Below are 10,197 nucleotides of genomic sequence, written 5' to 3' on the forward strand. Positions count from 1 at the left end.
TCATAGCCTCAAGAATGATTGTGTTCATGATCCATTCCCCACTCCCTTCATTGATGAAGTGCTAGATAATCTTGTAATACAAGAAGCTTACTCCTTCAAAATTGGGTTCTTTGGATATCATCAAGTCAGGATTGATAAAGAAGATAAGAAGAAAACTAATTTTACCACTAAATGGGGCTCATATTCCTATACAAAGGCTCTTTGAAGTCTATATGTATGACTAGACAATTTATAGCTTTTTGAAAAAGAATTCAATTCTATTGAGAGTAATGCTTGACTGATGGAGGAAATTGCAGATCCCCTTAAAATTGAAGAAATGTATCTTTTTTGTTGCTTTTGAAACTCTGTTGGGACATGTCGTATGTAAGGATAGTGTATCAGTGGATCCTGCCAAAGTCACACTAATTCTCAATATGCCACCTCTTAAAGTATCAAGTAGTTAAAATGTACATTGGATCATATGTGTTATAATCATAGATTTATCCTCAACTATTCTCTAATCACTACTCCATTGGAGAATTTTCTGAAGAATACCAAGCCTTTTATATAGAATTTTGAGTGTGATGCTTCTTTTGATACTCTAAAGGAAAATTTAAAAAGTGTTATGATTCTAGTCTAAAATGATTGGAACAAGGAATTCGATTTGCACATTGACGCGTATGGTATTTCTCTTGGCACTGTAACCACCCCCTCCCACATTTACCCACTTTCTCCGACCAACTATGGAAAACATGAGATGGAGAGCTACTATGAGATGACTCGACCTCCCAGGTCCCATTAAGGAAGTGGGGCCAACAACTGACAAAAAAATGACTTTTCATAACATCCCACAGGTGCTACAGGGTACTCGAGGACTAAAAAACCATATGAGGTGCCCAAACCCTGAGTTAGACCCCTACTTATCTACCCTGATCCCTCAACTTCATTCACAAAAAGGCCTCCATGTGGTTGGAAGCCTCCAACCGCATGCACAAATCTGCATCCATGCAATTGCAACCCAAACATTCTAGTTAGGAGCATGCAATACTAGATTTTGAGCCTAAATTCCAGGTCAACCTCTAGACCATTGCCCGAAACTTCCTGTAACTTGTGAGATGCATAAGTGACATGAAAACAAATATAAAAATTGAAACTTGAGTTAGAGACTTGACCTAACATAGCCTAACCATGACATTCATTTCATCAAACATATTGAGAACATGTAATCTACAGGTCATGAATGCATATCTGAACATAGGGGTTTGATACTTATATGAGAATCATCAAGAAGGTCTAACTACCTCTCATAATTGTTGCAATAACACTTATTAGCTAATGCATTCATTAACCATTCATCAACAAATCAAATATATCAAGAGCCATAACTAGAGCATGTTATGAAACCAATGTGTTTATAACCATTATATAACTAGAATAATAAGCATAATCAAATAGCCATCAAAACCACATAATAACAAGTAAAATTACTCATGAAATACAAGAGGAATAGATCTCTTATTAACATATGAAAAAGACAACCAAGTTACAGACTTACACATACCACTCGACCATAGATTGAGCTGAAAAAAATATTTATTTTAGCTAATCACCCCCATGTCATATTCCAAGCATGAATGTGGGACTCAATATAGAACAACTAGGACTTCCCACAGATTAAACCACCTTCACCCTCAAGATTTACCTCAATCCTGCCAAAACTGGTCAAGGGATTCCTAGGACCAAAGAAAGCACATAACAACCAGGCTTTACCGCAATCCCACAAAAATTGGTGAAGGGATCACTAGGCCCAAAAAAACACATAAACAACCAGCTTTACTACAACCACACCAACATTAGTCAAGGGATAAATATGCCCAAAATAAGCTTGGATGCCTCAAAATTTCTTCGCCAATACCTTGAGGAATTTTCCAGTCTCCACCCTCATGCTTTAGCAAAATCCTGCCAAAACTAGTTAAGGGATTCCTAGGCCCTTGGGAATTTCCTAAGACCCCCTCACCCAATGTTACAGGTCTATTTGGGCACATCACTCCCGACATATAGATCAATACTATTAGGGCCCATCAAACTCTAATTCAGTTGTTACATGCCCTAGACAAGTCATCACATTGAATGCTTCTTTCTATGAAAGTTTCCTGGCCTGAAGCCTTGCTAAAATGCCTCCTTGGGACACCAGCGCAGCCTTGGTCAAGGGTAATTGCACTGCAGAGAAGGAAGGGCCATTCTAGCCTACACTACAGTGCACTTAGGCCCACTTTGACCTACGTTGGTCGAGACTGAGTGAAATTTTCATAAGGTTCTAGGAATATTCCTTGATTATAGATGATTCTAGAAGGATCCCATCTCTTATCTCCTCCTATGATCTCAAAATTGGATAGGCTAAGGATCCATTAACCTCTTATCCTCTCATCCCTTGCTCCATGGAAACTAACTCCAAGTCTAGAAGGCCATTCAATACCCTCAATTATGACAAAACCACCTCCATTTCCTATAAATTGAGCACTCATCATAGTGATCAAGGGGATACAATCTGAAGTTTGTCAGGAAATTCTGTTTGTTTGAGAATTGAGTTCATGTTAAGTAATGTTATGCTACTGGATTGGTGTCCTTTTGAAGTGGCGAAAGTTGGACTGAAGCTGGAGGAGTGGCACAAGATCGAATTGTATTGGGTGATACTCTTCCTTCTACATTAATAAAGAGTTTATTCCTTTTGTCATATTATTGTTCATATCTATGATTATTGTGTGTTTCAATGTCTTCGATTCCATTTTTTTATAGTACATAGATCATGTATGCTTTGATCATTTGTTGTTTCTGTTTCTCTTGATACAGGTACCAATTGAGCGGGTTTAGTTCAAGTGGGAGAAACGAGAGCGATTCAAGGGGGATTAAAGAAGTAAAAGACTATAAGTAAGTTCCTTCATCTCATCTATCTACTATAAGGAGAGGTTAAACTACTTTCTTTCTGTTGTTCTAGGTGTAGCCACCCACCTAGGGAAAATTTGTTTATCTGTAGATGCAAATTCCATATAACAAATTGGCGACCATACTATGGAATGATTGTCCTTCTTGGTAGCTTACCCTCATCATATTACATTCTAGTAGACTTGTTTTGACTTTATTGATCTTATTTCAGTCTTTTTGAAGTGTCTTTAGTAAAAAATTATGCTTGAGTGTCTCTTGATTTGACTCTCTGGCACCAGCGTAGTGTTGGTCTTGACACAGTGTGCTACAGAGCAGCCCCTAGCTTAGAGACAATGCAATGCAGCGCACTATCTCCCATTGTGGCCTTTTTTGGTTCCTCTTAGGCTAAAAAACCCACATTGGGTTTGATTTTTCCAAAGTTGCTTCTATTTTTGTTTGCTGAAAGATAAATGATTCTTCTGGTTCTGAAATCAAGTTGTATTTCTCCTCCTAGCCCTACTTTGGCCTTGATTTTCTAGTGCTTCTTAAATGATTTCTTTATCATTATCAATCCATTGTCAAAGTTAGCTTATAGTCGATTAGTCTTTTTTGAAAAGGAAGTGTCGTAAAGTCTTCATTTCTTTCAGAAAGGAACTGTTGTAAAGTCTTTGTTTCTTGTGAAAAGTATTGATTGATTGTATGTGCATTTAGTTTCCTTTTGTTCATCTAAACATTAAGGGAAATGAAAAGAAAAACTTGCATTATGCAATTAGAGGTTGTGTGTGCTTGTATGAATAATATAGGGAAATTGCATTAGATGTGCTCTATGCTCTTTGATTAAACATTCTGATTGCTCTATCCCTTGTAGTTAATGTTTTCATTGTTCAAATAAAATGAAAAGAATGTTTCTCATCATAGTTGAATTCTAGGAATTTCAAATACATCATGCAGTGAACTTGAAAGACAAAATCTTAATCAAGATCAACTTAAAATTTATCTCAATTAACCTAATGGAGCATTGTCATCTCACGAATAACATTTAGAGGTTCTAGGCTAGAGACGTGATCTAGCATCGTAAAATATAGTAGCTGTCATTAATTTTCTATGATACATTCCGAGTGTGATACCTCATTCCATGTATGTAATTATATCATAGCTTGTCCACATACCTTCGGGTATATAGGGCAGTGTTATTATATGAAAAGTATAAAGTAATTCTCTCACTGTGCGGTTTTGCATTAGACAGCGCTAACACGGATTGGGCCTCCACGTACTTTTGGGTATATATGGGAGGACTACATTAGGTTGTTATCCATCCTTAGGTAATCGAGTCGGCCGCCTTGTACATTGTGATACACCAAACACAACATTTGGGGAGATTTCCTGCACGTATGTTAAGTCCTTAGTTTACTGAGGCAGTATACTGCAGTTCACAGTTGCTTGGTAATCCTTTTTCCTAGATTACCCTATTTTTGTTTATTTCCTTTTGTAATAAAATCAATCAGAAATCGTGGAGGAACATCAACCCTTACCCCGTCGTTAGTGGAGGACAGCGATTAAACCACCTTTACCTCCTGAAGCTACACCTAGCCAGCAAAAGCGATCTGGTTTAATTGAATCTAGTACATCACAAACTTCTGGTTCTTCATCTAAATTACCAGAGTCACCTATACTAGTAAGTACTGTGACCCCAGTTACTCCTACAATTACTGGTACATATTTACTGAAGTGGAACCTTTACAATTACCTAAGGACACTAAAAGTGAACTTCGTGAAATGGTAACCCAAGTTGTCCAACAAGAAGTTGATTCTCAACCCAAACTTGTTCAATAAGAAATTACTTCTGAACCTGAAATTATTCAATTAGAAGTTAATCCTGAACCTATCATGGTTCAACTAGAAGTTGTCCAAGAAGCTCAACCTGAACCTGTTGTTCTTTTACCAGAACACTTGGATCTTGAAGTTGAACAATTAGAAGTTGTTCCCATACAAGAATATGATCGATCGATTTATCCCTAGACATCTATAACTGTTGAGAATTCCCCTTTACCGCAGAGTCAAATACCAGAAATATATTATGGATGTAATGGTGAAATCCTTCTACCTAGTTTGATTTCAATTGAAGAGGAACCTAAAGAAGAAACACCCAGAACTCCAACTCGTTTTGGACCCGGGATTTATCTTTATCCTAATACCCCTAATTTTACTACTCCTTTTGATGCTAGTTACTTTCATATTCCCATTGATTCATTAGGACATTTATTAGGTCATTTGACTATGGCAGAATCAACATCCCAGACTATACCATCTATTACAGCTGTGGCAAAATCTATTGTCGCTACTTCTTCGATGTTTACCACAACACCTGAGTCACATCTGTATGGTGTTCCGTCCATCCCACCGGGTTACCAATATTTATCTGGAACCCACTCAGGTGTTGCTTCTAGTCCATGGTCTTCACCCATGTCATCCACAAGAATTTTACCTGGTTCTTCACTTACAAATATTGAACAGTTTGATCCATCAAGTCAATTTCAAGCTGGTCCATCCAGTTACCATCCAATGTATCCACTTTACACTGGATTACCCCCATATGGAGAAAAATATGTACAATCTCCTTATCCTCCATTTTATGGGGGGAAACCATATGGCAGTATGTCGTTGTCTTTAGGTCAGCCTAGAATGACTGTTTGTTAGTGGCAATCCACAATGCCCATTAAAACAAGGCTTTTATATGCATCATAACCAATGCAATCTATTTCATCCATACCTACTACACCTGTCGTTATGACTTTACCATAATCGCAAGCTTAGTTAGTTGTATCTCAACCTTTGCAAGCTAGTCCTTCAACCTTTGACCCTCAAGTTTTAGGTTTATAGATTCAGTCTTCTCAGGCCGTTTTACAACAACCATTTGTGCCTAGAATCCAACAACCTTAGGCCAGTTTACCATTTACTGGAATGACTTAGACTTATACTGGTTTAATATATTCACAACCTAGTCAAACTTACATTGGTGGGCAACAACCGTTAAATCAACAACCATGGCAGCCACAATATCAACAACAAAAATTCCAACAATACCAAACTTATCCTGGACTTGGTCAACAAGCCTATGCTGGGTTTGGTCAACAACAAGTTTACCCAAGTCCTGGTCAACAAGCCTATGTTGGGTTTGGACAACAACAAATTTATCCTGGTGCCCAACAACCACCTTATACTATATTTGCTCAACAAACTTACCCCTATCAAGGTTACCAAAAGCAAATTCCTTATGCTGGTATGCAAAGGCCTATTGCCTAGGAAATTCCAACTTACCCTAGTTATGCTCAACCTGAACTTAATCGACAGTTGCCTTTTGACACAACACTTGAATTACTGGATTTAAATCAGCTTACCAATGATCCAATTATTTACACACCTTGGTGGTCGGTGGTTCCTCATAAATTTCCTTCTGATATTCCAAAATTCAATGGAAACCCTAGAGAAGACCCATCCAACCATGTTATGAATTTTCATTTACGGTGTTCATCAAACTCCCTAAATGATGATTTAGTTAGACTACGTCTTTTGCAGCGAACACTTATTGGTCTAGCTACAAAGTGGTATATTGAATTACCATGAGCTTCATTTGATCACTTTACATCCATAGCCACCACGTTTTAACCCACCTCCAGTTACCCATCAGATATGAAACTGGAATGGAACTATTGACCAACTTTAAACATACTACTGCTACTCACATTTCTAATCATATTCATGAGTGGCGTTGTCGTCGTCGAATGGTCAAAACGTATGTTCCTAATAAGCTTTTAGCTGAGTGGTTTATCAAATCCTTGTTTCCACCAATCACAGAGGATGTGGCTAAAGGAGGAGTTGTTACTCAAGAGCAAGTAATTTCTCATGCCCAATACTTAGACTTGATTTACACCCAGTCTGGCATGCTCTATGACAAAATTCCAAATGCACCTAGACCAGCTTTTACTGTTCCTCCACCTCCATCTAGTAAGGACTCTCATGTCGATGACAGTGTGATTGGTTCTTCAAGCACACAAACAGCAAGTAGACCATCTGGTCAAACACTTGCTATTTCCAATCAAACTTCTAGTGCATTTGATAATACTCCTGCTTCTGAAATAAATGTCGTGTCATCTGACAAAGGTAAGAATGAAAAGCAACCTGGAAGCAAGAAGAAGGGAAAGATAAAAAGAAACAAACCCCCCCCCCCCTCAAGAGAAATCATCTGATTCCTCTTCTCCAGCTAGGAAACCTCGTTATCCATGTTTAATTTGTAATGAGGAGAATTTTAGGTGAGACTGTCCTCACCGCTCTGAAGTCTCAACACTTCTTAAGACTTATAGTGCATATTTTGTGTTGACAAACCCTTTTCTAAATTGAGAGACTCATTTGGTTACTACAGATCATGCTTCCAATTTACAAGTGCTTATAATATTTGCCTCTAAGCTTAAAATTGATGTTTTGGTGTCTACATGAAGTAAATATTACGGTAATCCATTGTCGGCGTCGAATAACTAGGCTTCAAATCAACCAAATACTTCAACTTTGACTTTTTCTAATCCTATTCCACCACCCATTGCACCAAAGTTAACAATAAAACCACCTAAAGGAGTTGTACATAAGTCTACATTCAACCCTCGAGCTCAAGCCACACAAAACTATAACATAGTGTTATATACATTTTTGGGCACTACAACCCCAAGCATGAAATGTCCATAAACCAAGGGCTCCTAAGTCCCTAAAAGTGTTTTTCTAACCCCTAAAGGAACAAGGTCAACAGATTACAGCTTCTCCCAGAATTTCTCTATGAAAAACTGCTCAGAATTGGTCAAAACAGGATCATTTCAGCTGCTCCACTGGCCAAGTGCGTTGCATCTCACCTAAATACACTGTGTGGGTGCATTGCATTTCAAAAATCCCTTCTATGGGGTGCGATGGGCGAGAAATGACAAATGGCAGTGTCATTCTGTGTTAAGATATGGTATGTTGTATGCTTATAACAGTTTACTTCTTTTTCTTATTATATTCCACCGATTAGCAATCACATGTACATAAAGTAAAGTGCAAATAGAACATTAAACGATCGACAAAAAACAAGCCAAGACAAGAGACACAAGATGTGGTGGCTAGCCAGGGACAAACCCCACAATGTGTGGGGAAACCCTTTGATCAAATCTTCTTTTATCTTCAATAATTCAGCAGAGAGAAATAGTACAATAAATCTTATTCATATCAGCAGTAGCAAACCCTAGATCAGTAGCATCAGCATTAGCAGCTTCATTATCAAACTAGGGCAGACCATATCTCACAAACCGACAGTCAGATTGACTTCATTCCACCACCAAAAGTTTTGGCTTCCAGAGGAGGTTCAGATGAACCTACAGTGCAATTCCAAAGAGGAGATCTTCTAGGCCACAAAAGTCAATCTTTACTTCTGCAGTTGCAGCTTCAAATTCAACAGCTTTCGGCTTTACATGTGTGAGAGAGAGAGACCCATTTCAGCGCAGTAGAGAAGAGACTCATATCTGCGCAGTAGAGAGAGAGATGTGATGAGATGAGTGAGTCCAAATGAGGAAAAGTCCTCTTATATTTATACACAACGTCGGTGGGTGAATAGATGCGACTGTTGGGCTTCTGAGCCTACATGAGTTGTAGGTCAGCTTGATAATAATTCCATAATCAAAATAAATTCATATCTCCATGAATACTTATCGGAATTGGATGATCTTTATATCAATCCTACACCTCTCGACGAGAGGAATCTAATAAAAATATTATTAGCCATGAATAAGATGACCCACATGAAGTTTTTCCCTGGTTTCCAATTTTAACACTCCCTCTCAACCATGGAGAACTTCATCTGCAATCTGTCTATTGGTTGTTACTATTCATCCATCAAATGCACTGCCTTGTACAGCCTGACCCTTGCCCTGCTCTACTATATTTTGCCTGTTCTGATTTGTCTTGTTATTCCCTGCACTGATCTGTACTATTTTGTTCTGTTCTGCTCTGCTCTTGCATTGTTCTGTTCTACTCTGCTTTTGTCTGAATTATGAAGAAGAAGAAATGATCGAGGATGTATCATACTGACTCAAAGTCAGTCTCAAAGTATGTACCACTGGTCCTAGACCAGTCTCAACCAACCCAAAGTCAGCGTCATAGTGAGTACAACTCCAATGGTCCCAGACCAATATCATCCTCCACTGACTCAAAGTCAGTCTCAGAGTATGTACCACTGATCCCAGACCAGTCTCAACCGACCCGAAGTCAGCGTCATAGTATGGTACAACTCCTACCACTGGTCCCAGACCAGTATCATTGATCCCAGATCAATGGAGGGCATCCTAGTGTAGGGAGTACGGTAGTTACAACGATGCGTCCATCGGTACTACTATGGTCCCTAACTTCATTTCCCTGCTCATTGATCAGATGAGAGGTACTTCCCATGAGTCCCAGACTGCATGGGTAGGATGCCTCGACATGAGAACTAATCAATCCTGTCCTCACAGGAGAACACATCAATCCTGCTACAATTTCCATGGAGAACACATCAATCCAGGCTACCGTGGAGAACACATTAATCCAGGCCTCACAGGAGAACACATCAATCCTGCTACAATCGCCATGGAGAACACATCAATCCAGGCCTCACAGGAGAACTAATCATCCTACTACATAGGAGAGCGAATCATCCTGTTCCACAAGAGAGCGAATCATCTTGTCCCACAAGAGAGTGAATCATCTTGTTCCAGTGTGCACCACCAGGGGAGGGTGAGTCACCCTGTGGTCATATGTTGCTCCAGTAGGAACCGCAAGCCCTCAGAGCTCCCAGAGCTCAATGTATGCAACATGCAGGACCCTTATACAAGGGTTTCTTGCCGACTCCAAGTCGTTTAGGAAAATCACATAATAGATCTTTCCTCGGGGCTTTGACAAGGTGTATCAACCTGTACATCATCTTAATGTGATGGAGCTTCCTTGCTCATCGACTTACCATATCCCAGATGATGTCTATCTGCTGGAGCAATTGACGAATATGGGATTCCTCAATAATCGAATCCCACCTCTGGTTGTTACAGAGAATCACAGTGGTATCCAATGTAAATCCAAACAGCTCACTGAAGAGCTTTCACAACTAGACTACCTCACACGAGGTTATGCTAGCAACAATATATCCTGCTTCGGCGGTGCTCAAAGCCACTGACTTTTGCTTCCTGCTCATCCAGGATATCGAAGCAAATCCCAAGGTGAAACAGTACCCAGAAGTGCTCTTACGAT

This window comes from Pinus tabuliformis, chromosome 8 (genome assembly GCF_031772625.1).
Source record: "Pinus tabuliformis cultivar Carrire ecotype Pingquan chromosome 8, CPIR1, whole genome shotgun sequence".
Lineage (NCBI taxonomy): Eukaryota > Viridiplantae > Streptophyta > Pinopsida > Pinales > Pinaceae > Pinus > Pinus tabuliformis.